Source organism: Micromys minutus (genome assembly GCF_963924665.1).
Source record: "Micromys minutus genome assembly, chromosome: X".
Taxonomy (NCBI): domain Eukaryota; kingdom Metazoa; phylum Chordata; class Mammalia; order Rodentia; family Muridae; genus Micromys; species Micromys minutus.
This window is the reverse complement of record NC_137970.1, coordinates 88,238,850-88,252,122: the sequence shown is the minus strand read 5'-3', so window position 1 is coordinate 88,252,122 and position 13,273 is coordinate 88,238,850. Positions and strand designations below refer to the sequence as shown.

General features: G+C 37.9%; 1 pseudogene across 1 annotated transcript in view; it reads right to left on the bottom strand.

Moving 5' to 3' along the window:
* The window catches only part of LOC308415109 (eukaryotic translation initiation factor 3 subunit L-like), a 106,070-nt pseudogene that overhangs the window by 1,737 nt on the left and 91,060 nt on the right, over nucleotides 1-13,273 (bottom strand). The gene's annotated exons all lie outside the window — the stretch shown is intronic.

Here is a 13,273-nt window from a genome sequence, read left to right as displayed (position 1 = left end):
CAGAAAGAAACACAACTGACTGGCACAGCCACTTACAGACAAAGAACAAAAGGATAGAAACAATCTATGGAGTGAGTATCTCTGGAAAATAATCCAATGTATCTATTGTGGTAATGTGATAGAGTAGACTTCAAATCAAAATTAGCAAGAAAAGATGAAGATAATAGCTAAAGTTTAGTAAAAGTAATTTTTACTAATCTATCAAGAACATATAGCTATTATGAACACAAAGATACCCAATATCTTGGCTTCTAATTTTATACAATGAACACTATAAAAAAGTCATATAGGTCCTATAATAATAATAATAATAATAATAATAATAATAATAATAATAATAATAAACAATAATTTCAATATCAGTAATAATAATGTCTCATCATAAGCTAGGTTATCTGTGTTGGTTGCTTGACTGATTTCAGTACTAAAGCAACATAAAATATTAAGAGTTTGTCTTGACGTACCATTCCAGAATATGGTCCATCACAGCAGAGAGTTATGGCAGCAGAATATTTGGGCAGCTAGTAATTCTGCATCTACAGTCAGGAAGTAGAGGGATATGAATGTTGCTATTCAGTCCTACAACCCAGGGCATAAAATGTGCCTCCCACATTTAGGGTGAGTTTGCCTACCTCAGTTGAACCAATGAAAAAGAAAAACAATTTCTGACAAACACACCCAGAGGCTAAACTAATTAAGATAATCTCTCAAAGGCATGTCCTTTAACTCAAGACTTACCAGGAGCCAGGTAGGAGAAGCTATAAAGTAGCAGGTGATCTTCCTAAGATGGTTTCACCATGGACTATAAATTCTGAGTGATTTTCCTTTTATGTGAGGCTGAAGTGATTAAGTAGGATTCCTAATACTAATGTGCTTTTCATATATATTATATATTAAATATTATATATATATATATATATATATATATATATATATATATATATTTCACTAGGTATTAGCCAACTCCTTGAGCAGATTTCTGCAAAACAATGAATATGTAATGTCTTGTAGTGATTCTCTATAGACAAATAAATGATTTAATTCCTAATGATTATTATACAGGAGCTCATACTAGTATACTAAGAACTACTAAGCTTTTTATAATAGGACCGCTATTAAGTCCTCTGTGATATAAAAACTGCAGTGAGAACTCTGTCAGTCGTCAAGTGTCATGAGTTAATTTCTTCTGAGATAGAAAATGGGCCTTTATAACTTAGGAAACACTCCAGGAGATGGTAAAAAAAATTAACCAAGGGTCATAAAAAGGAAACTAACAATTTATTGTAGGTGCAAGGACAGAAGATAAAATATTAACTGTGTTTATTTATGTACATTTTCAGTAATAACTTAGTTATGGTTTTTAAGTCTCCAGGAACCTGTAGAGCAAGTGACAGATAATTCATATCTAGTTTTAATGGATACATATGCAAACACTGTTGTAAACTTCTTATTAAATTTATGATTTGAATTTATGGTTGAACTTTTTGTGAACTTTTGAAAAGATGATAAAGGATCGTTGTAAAAACAATGTGATCTATTCCCCGAAAAAGTTACTAAAGAGTAGGACCATTACATTGCAGAGCATCATTGCATCAGAGCAGGAGGAAAGAACGAGATTAAGCGGGGAAAGGACAAGCACAGAAGAGTAGAATAACTTGGAAGGAAATTTGGGGATTAAGAGAGCAATATGCAGAATGCAGAGAGAAAGGGGGACAAAGAAGCAACTGCAGAGAGCAGAAGGAACAGGCTGGCTTCTCCTTGCCTTGGGACAGAACAGGTTTTTCATAGCAGCAATCCAGATTTAGTCTTAATAAAGAGAACAAAGCCTTTTTCTTACAGGCTTGGGTTTAATTCACTTGACAATAAAATGTAGAATCTTTTTCTTTATGCAGTAAAGATTGTAGCTCATTTTTTCACTTGGAATAAGTATGAGTGAGTTCTTTCTGCAGTGGGATTTGTTCTTTTGCTCCATGTACTTATATAAATATGGATGTGTGTGTGTGTGTGTGTGTGTGTGTGTGTAATTATGAGATAAGTATGTAGCTGAGTCCAATTGGAATGCATCAAAATGTATGAATATGTATGCATGAATTTGTATATGAATTTATGTGAGTTTATTGAATATGCTTGTGAAAGTTTTTCCTTCTGCTAGTGTGGTTTCTTCTCCTGGTTCAATAAAAGTTTACTCCTCCACACCTCCCTCCCTCCTGACAAAGGGGGAATTAAGAATTCTGGCAAAGAGAGAAAAAAGCTCTGGCAATTAATCCTTTACTTAATTCCCTGCTATTAGTCTACAGGTATTAACTGCCCAAGCCAGCAGGTTTTTAACCCTCAGAATGAGCAAGAATAGTTTTAGGAATTTTTTCAATGTTATCAGCAATCATTCAGTATACTTAGAGATCCAGAAAGCCAGAGTCTTTAAAGCTACTTCCGAGTCCCATCAGTCTTTATAACTATACCCCACAACCGTCAGTCTTTAATGAGAACTCTATATCCAACTCTGGGTTCCACTTCAATCCATTCCAGACTGGGTAGGTGTTGGAAAAGATTATAGGTCCAATTGACAATCCTCATAAAACATCACATCACCCAAATTAAAACTAACAAAGAAACATCAGTACTAGACTAGACTATATATAGAATTAACTTAACAGATCCCTACAGAATGTGTTATTAATAGATATATGCACATTCTTCTTGGCACCCCATGGAATACCCTCTACAATATGCCACATTTAATTTTGCAAATTATCTTAACAGATGCAAAATAATAAACAGAGTTTATTTTATGAAATAAAGTAGAATAAAAACAAATCAGTAACAGAAAAAGTACAGAATCTATACATATATGCAAATGCTGATCAGTATACATATGTCACTGTCACTATGCTTAAAAGATAGCATACAAAGAGAGATTCATTAGGCCATTTTTATTCACTCCCTTTCTTTCCATATTTACTTATTTATATTTATAAATCTATTTTAAATACATACATCTGTGCACCACATACATGTCTGATACCTACAAAATTCAGGAGAGGATGTCAGATCTCACAGAAACTTGAGGTACATATTGATGTTAGCTAGCATGTGGATCTGGAAATTGAACACAGGTCTCTGGGAGAGCAGCCAGTTCCTTTAACTGCTTTACAGCCTGTGAGCATACAAAGAGTGGCCTCATTTTTGTGCCCATTCCTTGAAAGGTGAAAGGAAGCCAGCCTATGTTAACTGGGACTATAAAAACTGTCTCGTCTGCTTAAAAGATTTGGAAACACCCAACTTTGTGCCAGGCAGCAATGAGATTTTCTCCATATGCCTAACATGTTGTAAAATGTTCAGCATCTTTCCTAAGAGCCATTGGACACTTATTAAATAGCCAGAAATATCAAGCATCTTTTTGTCTTCATCAGGAGACTTAAAAACTTTCCTATCTGCACTAGGTGCTCAAGAGCCTCCTCTACCTACTCCAGGGATTCAAGGACATTTGCTATCCTCGCAAAAGGTAAGGGAACTTACCAGGAACAGAGAGAAATCCTTGCCTGTGTAAAGTTCTTAGTTCTCCAACTGAAGGAATCTAGAAATTATAGCATATTTCGCAGGGATTTGAGGATAATACAAACACACCCAAAATACCTTGGGACATTTTCCACTTGTGAGGGAGGATGTGAAATTTTCTCAATCTGATTCAGCAACTATAGGAGCTTTGCAACTATTACCTCCAGAACCTGTAGACATTCATCTTCTACCCAAGGTGGTGCAGAAATTTTCCCACATGGCCAAGGGTTTCTAGCACTTTTGCAATCACCCCAGAGGCCTCTGAAACCTTCCATCTCATCCCAGGCAATGATGTATATATCACCAAATTCTGAAGTTGCTCCTTATCCTCTGGGACTTTCCTCCTAAGAATAATAGAGTCAAGCACCTTCTCATTCTACATAACGAGCTTTGGGTCTCTGCCTATATACACAAGGGACTTTAGGACTGTCCACATCTACACAAAGGACTCTGGGAAATTCTACATCCATTCAAGTGCTTTCCCACCCTTTCCTACATATACAAAGTACAGGAACACACAACACATCTACAAAGAGCAACTTAGCACTTTCCCCATCTACCCCAGTGTTTCGGGATATACCCACCATAGTCAAAAGTTGGCAGCAATATTGAGATCTTCCCAAAGGTCTCTAATCTTCACAAGGCTCTATAGAACTCTTGCCATCTCCAGAGTGTCCTTCAGCATATTCATCATCTGCACCAGGTACAGGAAAGTCTTCATCTACTACTCAAGGACATGTGGTATCTGATGACCCATCTCTGCAACTTTCAATATCTGCCCAAGTTAGACCTGTACTTTCTTCCCAAAGTTTTTGCTTTTTTTTCTTACTTTATTTTTTTTAAAGAGGGATACATACACAGATTTTTAAAGGCATTTTGGTATAACACTATATGAATAATTTTGTCAGTACTTAATTCTTTTAGAGGTTTGATAGCATGCATTGAAATCCCACTAGTTACCACAAGCATAAAGTATATGTAGGACAGAACGTAACATGGAAACAGTTTTCTTGGTGAGTATAGATTAAGCATAATGATCTGTGAATGCCAAAAATTACCACAAGGCTATTATCTTAGCTCTTGGATTATTAATGATTTAAGGTCCAAGTGTACCACACTCTGAGAGGGTGCTATACATTTATTTTTTTCCTAAGCAAGACTGGGGCTTTCATTTTTTGGCCTTTGTTTTTCTTAAACTTCATATAGCCTGTGAGTTGTTTCTGGGGTGTTCAGAGTTCCCAAAGCTTTTTGGATCCTTCACTTTCTATTGAAAATATTTTAAATCTCTCCAAACCTATAAAAGGTACTCTAGGACCTTCTGCTTCTTGCCAGGGACCACTTTGAAGTCTGCCCAAAAGGTCCAACAAATAAATCCACCTGCTTCAGACTCATCAAGATTTATGCCTTCTTCCAAAGATCCCATAGTAATTTTTTTAACTGGACACAGGACTCTAGAGTCTCTGCATCATCTGCTCCAGGGCTGGTGATAATTTCCTCATCTGTTCAATTGAGTTCAGGACCTTTGCTTTCTGTCCAAGAAGGTGGAGTGCATTACTTTTCTTCCTGGGGCATTCTGGAAGTTTACACACATGCACACACACACACACACACACACACACACACACACACACACACACACACACACTCACAATATCTAATGCTTCACAAGGAGAATTAGAAACTTCAGCATCTACTCCAGTGAGTTTAGAATCTTCTCCAATTATCCAAATGGATTTTGGAGTGTTCCAACCTGCCCCTGTCTGCCCACAGTGTTTTAGAAATATCAATATCTGCACAGAGGACTGTGAAACTTTCACCAGATAGCATGGGGAGTTCAGAACCTTTGCCATGTGCCCAAGATGAGATGATATATGATTTGGGTCTCCTTGCTTGGGAACTGAGAAACTTTCCCAGTTTTCCAAGAGCAATGTAAAATTATTGCCATCTGCCCAAGGGGATTTCAAGTCTGTCCTATTACCTCAGGATCTGTAGCAAGTTTTCTATCTGCCTCAGGTGCTCCAAGACGTTTTGATTTTGGTCCTCAAAATGCTGGAGTCATTTTCCTATCATTGCAAAACAATATAGGACACTCCACATATTCAGAGAGTTCTCTAGGATCTTCAGTAGATCACCAAATTTCTCAGAAATATTTTCCATCTTCCCAATATTCTCTAGAGTTTACATCTCAGAGTACTCTGGACTGAGGTTTCAAATACATGAATAGCAAGGCAAGGGTAAATCAGACTACTGTCTTTATTCTGGTCCCTTAGGCAGAGATGTCCTGTCCTACATGCAGAGGAGTGTATGGATAGACATATATTTGAGAAAGACTCTGAACATGAGGGTACTACATTGCACTCTCTTAGAAGACTTCTAAGACTGATATGTCTTCCACAGACATTCAGAGGATGTTTATTCTATATTGAGATTTCACGTTTTGAGTTAATGAGAAAGTAAATACCTAGAACTTCCTATAATTCTCAAGGAATCAATCAATGTTCAACAGCTGCCCAATAGGGCTGCAGATATATGACCAAGAGAGGTTGAAACTATTCCATACAACCCTGAGATCCATGGTTCTTGCGATCTCATTTTTTCTCCATGCCCTATAGTAAGACTCAGATATCTATCTCTCTCTCCTCCCTCCCTCTCTCCCTCCCTCCCTCCTTCCCTCCCTCCCTCCCTCCCTCCCCCCCCCCTCTTCCTCCCTCCCTCCCTCCTTCTGTCCCCTACCTCCGCCCCCCTCTCTCTCCTGACCCACGGATACCTCATTGTACATCTCTGACTAGTGTTGGGGGAATTCAAGGTCTGAATATGAGGCCTTCAGTACTGCCAAAATTTTCCATGGGTTTCTCACATCCCATTAGTTACACATTCAAACTTCACCTCTGGCCAAGGATCCTTCAGACAGTCCTTTCTCATTATATGGATTCTCTATATTAGCATCTTAATCCAAACGTTCTCTAGTTTTACCTTCTGGTTAAGCATGTCTCCTATTTTTCTCAGAGACATCACATTTAAACATTGTGTATTCTTCTGTTAGTCAATATAACATTTTTCATCTCAAGTTTGAGGTCTACAGATCAGCAAGAAGAAGCTAGGATAGTACTCATCATTTTCAGGACATTCATCCTCAGTTGAGTGGTCCCAAACTTAGAGCCCAAACATAAATGGCTGAACATAAACCTATGGTATTGACAAAGCAATAGACACCTACCCACACTCTTGGAACCACATTCAGATTGCTGTACATCTTCCTGAAGATACCACAGGTGATATGGTTCTTTTGATTGTTGTTGTTCTCTTCTTGGTGCTGTTTTCTTTTAACTTCAGAAGAGGATATCTTGATACTTTGATACTCTGTTGTTATGGTAGTTATATGATGACATAAAAAACCAGCAACCCACTCCTTGACTATTTCACATTTTCTACTCTATTAAGAAATCACAATGTATGCTTATCTTTTTTTCCTTGTTGCTTCAAAGATATAACACTATGTAATTGTATTTTACAAATGTTACCCTTTTAATCAATATTCACAAGAATATATATTTTATGTGCAGATCGTGCCCTATGGTTTGTTTTTTACCTGAGGACAGTTTCATTTGATGTTATTTGGAAGACCCTTTCTTACAGATGTGTCTTTAAAAGATATATCTTAGAGCTGAGAGTGTATGATTAAATATAATCAGGACCAATACCTTTTGTAGCATTGCTGTCTAGTGGATTATAAGTATCAGTTAGTACACAATAATAACTGAAGCAATGGCAAAGTATGAGGAAGAGTTTTTAGGGTATACGCAGTAAAACTGGCCAGTAGCAAAAGAAAGCATGGTTACTAATCAATCTTTATATACACAATGTTGTTTAGAAGTAAATTTTCTGTTTTCGATGTATAACTTATTTTGAATATACTGTTCGTATGTCTTAATTGGCAATAGTAAACTATATTCAGTATGGGTGAGTAAAGTAAAAAGCATAATTTTTTTGTGTTTATCTTATTGTTAGCATGTGCATTCTGTATACCATACATACATGCATGTTTGTATGTATAGCTATATGTATATATATTATGTATGTTTCTATCTATCTACTTTTTGTATGTTTGTCATTTAACTAATCTGTCTAGTGTTGGTGTAGAGTGCATGACATACATATTGAAGAGAAAAGAACATGTTGTAAAGTCTTTTGTTCTACCCTGTGCATCTTGGGGATTGAACACAGATTACTTGGCGTACCTACAATTACCACTGAGTCACCACTTCAGTGCTCATGCTGTGTTTGTTGTAAAGCTTACTTAAAGAATTATTTAAACTTTTATTCCCCAAGTGTGCAAGTTATCATCGCTATTGCCTGTGATTCATTGAATGGAATGCTTAAATTCATATGTGAAAGATTGATCCAAAATGATGTAGTTTGGAAAGTAGGGCCTAGCTGGAGAGGAGAGTGTTGTGAAGACAGCTTTCAGGAATGAATTATTGCAGTCATAAATGAAGTGGGTTCTGTTGGGATGTGACTGCCCCTCCTCTGGCTTTCTGGTTTCTGTAATAGCCTTCACAAGAATGCTGGCTTCTGCCTCTTGTTTTAAATATTTTTGTTAAGAGTTTTTAGACAAGTTTTGAACCCGTAAACAGTCAAAACTAGCCATTCCCACCTTCTAGATCCCTAAGACATGCCATCCACCTATTCTTCCCATAATCCTGTAACAAATTCATGGCTATCACTATTTTGTGACCCAATCAAATAAACCAGGGTTTTCCGTGTGACCTTAAGTTTGCAAATATCTGCAAGAGTCTGGTGGGCTCAGTAGTGAGTGCACAACTGAAGACAATGGTTTCCCTTACCCAGAGTCAATCAATCACAATGTTTCAGAAGTAGAATATGGGGCCTCAGAAGCCCCTCTACCATGCTTATGTTATTATTGGTGCTTGTTTTGTATGACCTCAGGACAGTAACTAGGGTTGTGAGTCAGTAAATTCATTTTATTGAGACTAGAGAATGGTTTTCATAGTCTTTCACCATATCTTTTACTTTTTACATGTTTTCTTCCCTTCTTCTACAATATTCTCTGACATTCAGAAATAAGCCAAATATCTCAGGTTTTCCTCAATATCTTGTGTAGTATTTTCCGATTAAGAAAGCATTTCTGATTACAATTAGTCCTTTCTCATAATAACTGCGAGCAGCTTTCTTCTCAAGTACAAGTACAGACATGTAGAAAACAATTAGCTTATATTAGAACTGATATAGACCTTGTGGTGGACTGGATATGTGTATGGGCATTGCAAACATGTAGAACCATAGTAAGATAAATGAACTGAGGCAGAACAAGATAGGAGAGGGTTAGCAGGTGTGCCCCTTGGCAGGTTAGCAAACTTACTGGGGAATATGAACCTCTTGGAGGATAGAAGGAGCAAGTCTGGTCAGACTCTCAAAAGAGGTGGACATAACTCATTGGGACAAAGAAACTATGTACAGCTATCATGAAGAGAAATTAGAGGTGTAACTTGATAGCCATGGTCTTGGTAGCATGGGTGTAACTCTCCAGGGTTTAGGGTCATCTGGATGCTTTGTAGAATCCCTCAAGTGAAACAGAGGCTAAGAAGTAAGGGTCTTTGTAGGGATAGTGCAGTCACCAGGGCATAATGAGCCCAATAATCATGGTATAGACATTTTGTGCTGTCAAGATGATGTGGCATTTGAGATGCAAGTTTGTCGCCCTTCTAGCAATGCGCAAAATGGTCAGTAAGTAGCATTTGTCTTGGACACAGACTACAAACATTTCTGGCTTTTCACACTATAGTTGGCAAAGTTTTACTTTTATTAAAGAGACTTATACCTAAACCCTTTCCATAAGACCTTGGAAATTCACCATATGACAGACAGGCCTCAAAGCTTTCCAAAACAAAGCACAAGATCATATGACTACTTCTTATAAGAGGGCTACTTCAGTCAATCACTTAATCAGAGAGGATACACATGAAGCCCCATAAGGACAAAGAAAAATATTAGGATCCCTTAGCTACAAGGTCCAGTTTATTAGCCAATGGATTCAGAGGGGCTTATGCAAAACTCACTGGAGAGAAGAACAGAGCTGAATCCAACTTCTTAAAAGTGTATAGTCATTGGTACCTTTAATACTAAGGGTAGGTTTAGCTAGCTCCTTTGGACCAGACAAGGAAGAACTGAGGCCACAATATTGCAGTTTCCTACACATTCTATTTATTCCTGAAAGACCCCCTCCTGTTTTAGCTGCAGTAACGCCATTTTGTGCTAGACCCAGAACAGGCAGGGATGAAAAAATACTGAAACAAAAGTGAGCCAGAGGACAGCCCAGTCCCTGTCAAAACAAGATATCTGCCGTTGACCACCTGGACTGGGGTAAAGACACAATATTTTAAAGACACAATATTTTAAAGACACAATATTTTGCCATACGTGCTGAGACAAGGACGAAAAACAGCACCCTGTCCCAGAGGAGGGGCCAAGGCCACCCTTTCCGAAGAACTTGAGGCTTGTCCCCAGTTCACCCTGGTTTCATTTAAATTAACCAATTAAAACCCTGTTGCTATGCTTCTGCTTCTGTACCTTGCTTCTGCCCCCCCAAGCCCTATAAAAAGGGGACTGCCCCTTTGTCCGGAGCGCAAGTCCTCCTAGAGACTGTGTGCCCACAGGTACCTGTGTATCTAAATAAACCTCTTGCTACTTGCATCCAAAGTGAGTGGTCTCACTGCTCCTTGGGATGGGTCTCTTCAGACGGAAGATACCCTCTGGGGGTCTTTCATTCCCATACCTCAATAAATAACAAATTTTCCTCATCCAACTGAGGAAGGGGGACTCAGAGCTATTCTTCATGCACGGGTAAGCACCAGACCTTTATCCTCTACTCAGAGGTAGGAGGTCTAATGACCTCTTAGAAAGAGGGTGTGTGTCCAAAGGCCCTTTTAAGTAAGAGGATTATCTAAGCATCTCCTGAGTAAAAAGGAGAAGTCTGAAAGCATTTAATTGGAGCTTTCTTAGAGTTTCAGAGGTTTAGTCCATTCTAATCATGGTAGGGAACATTGTATCACAGAGGCAGACATGGAAGCTGACAGTTTAACATTCAAATCCACAGGGAGTAGGAAGAGAGAAACTCTGGACTTGGAATGGGCTTTTTCAGTTTAAAAGCCCAACCCCAGTGACACACTTTTTCCAATGAAGTCACATCTTCTAACCTTTTCAATAGTATCATTCCCTGGTGATGAAGTATTCAAATTATGATCCTATGAGGGCCATTCTCATTTAAACTGCCACAACCATTATGCCCTGAACACTGGAGCATTTTCCTAATGTAGCATATGGTGTCCCCTCTTCTGCTGCCTCAATAGGACGACCTCCACTCAAGTGGTGCTGAGCATTGCAGCATCAATCGACAGTGACCCCTGCTAGTGGGCCATCTTCTGAAACTGACCATCTAATGGCTTCCTATTAGTTCTGTGCTTCTGCAATACTTCAGTCTTAGCCTGTATAATTTTAAAATCACCTCAGTATTCAGTTGGTCTAAAGAGGGAACCAAAGGGTGCTCTGTGCAGATACAGGGCCCACTAATCCCAGCAGGGTTTGAGGGTACAACTTACTATTAATTTCCCATGTGATAAAGTCTGCAGGCCTCATTCAATGAAACTCTGTGGTAGAACACCCATAAAAGTAGGAGTCACTTCAAATTCCAGCAGGACATGATAACATACTTTTCCTGTTAGTCTCTCAGAAAGTGTAGTACCTCCTGGTTTGTTCAGTGAGCCCATCCTGTAGCAGTCCTCTCCCAACGCAGAAGCCCAATCTAGTTCAACCCAAGAAGGAGCCAGCATGGGTTTAAACAGGGGATATAAATACATGATGGGGCATTCCAGTTTCCATAAAGGGTTTTATAACTCACAAGCTGGTATTTACAAATTAGCAGTCACGATGACTTAGCATGCATTAGCAAAGTGCAGGTTCATGTTCAATGAGCCTAGGAGGTGGCACCCTCTGTCAAGAAAGAGCCAGGTCAGATTACAACATGTTGTTAGAGTACAAAATGAAATATTTCTGGCAGCAGGGATTACATGTTAGAACAAACTGTTTGGCCAATATACATTACCCTAGTTCTGATATTTATTTAGTACCTTTACCAGAGAGTATCTGGTTGCTTCTGTTCCTTTCTGTGTTTCTAGTATGGGAGAATGGAGACTTAGGTCCATTTATTTCTTTAGTATTTGTATAAGATTAAATTATTTTGCAAATGAAAGCTCTTTGAAAAATGTATAAGTATAGACACATTTAAAATGAATAAACTTTAAAGTACACAGAATATTTTTCATTACAAATTATTGTGTGTATGGCCAGTGTATGTGTAGGCTTGGTGGTCATTGCTAGTACATGGAGTTCAAGAAATAACTATACTGCATGCATTCTCTTCTTTGTGAACTCTTTATAGACTCTGGAGGTAAGATTCTGGTCCTAGTACTAAATTGACTTTACATCCTTCAGAGTCAAGAACATCTTGCAAAATGACATTTACCATCTCATTTTGCAAGTTTTGGCCTCTCAGTCTAATGAAACAATACATGTGCTTATTTTTTAGTGGTTATTAGTATTTATATTTGTTGTTATTTTCATAATGATGACCAGTATGAGGCTATTATTGGTTTTCAAATTAACTACATCTATAATTAATTAAAACCAAAGTGGTTGTGTACAACTTGAAGGAATTTTCATAATTAAATCATTTGGCATCCTAAATCCAAACCCATTGAGATGGAAAGATCCATCTTAAATATGTGTCACACCTTCTGATGGCAGTCTCCATGAGGACATAGAAAGAGGACAGGACACCTTTGCTCTTTGCCTGCTTGGCCTTACTATTCCTGGCAAGCTCATTCCTGCACAGGTATTAGAGTCCACTTTATCAGAATTTTGAAATATCCAAAGACCAGCTGAAATATCTAGCCTTCAAAATGAAGTTGATTATATTTGAGGAAGACAGTCTACTTGTGCCTCCACAGTTATATGGGCATACATCACACACACACACACACACACACACACACACACACACACACACACACACACCACAGATAATTTTTAATTCTTCATCAAGAATCTGGGGTTTAAGTTTCTCTGTGAAGAAACATTTGGAGTGGATGATAGGGCTAGAAGTAGGGAGAATGGAAAATTTTTGCAGCAATGGAGATGAGAAGTGGTATCAGGGTGAATTCTGAACAATACAGTAATATGGAAAATAGATGAATTCATGTGGTATTTAGAAAGTACACTACATAAGGTTTTTTGTACTTGCAGTTGCAGGAGACAGAAGAGTCATGTGTCCCACGTAACTTTCCTAAACATAAAATCACCATTTAAAATTGCAGGACCTCCCAGTGGTTACCTAAAGCAAATGCATCAGAATTTCTAAGACACTTTCTTCTTGCTTAAATAGTTTAGAATGTGTGTGTGTGTGTGTGTGGTGTGTTTGTATATATGCTTGTGTTGTATAGTTCATATTATATATGTACTAAATGCATAGCGCTTGTTACAAAATTAGCTAAAAAATTTTGATAGACTACCCTTAAGTATTTATAATATATGATATTTTATCATATTTATAACTTTAAACACATTGTATCTAAGGTTGTACCTGAGTGTGGCTGCTATGTGTTAATAGTATATTGCCTTTTTAGATAATAAAATATCTTTGTAT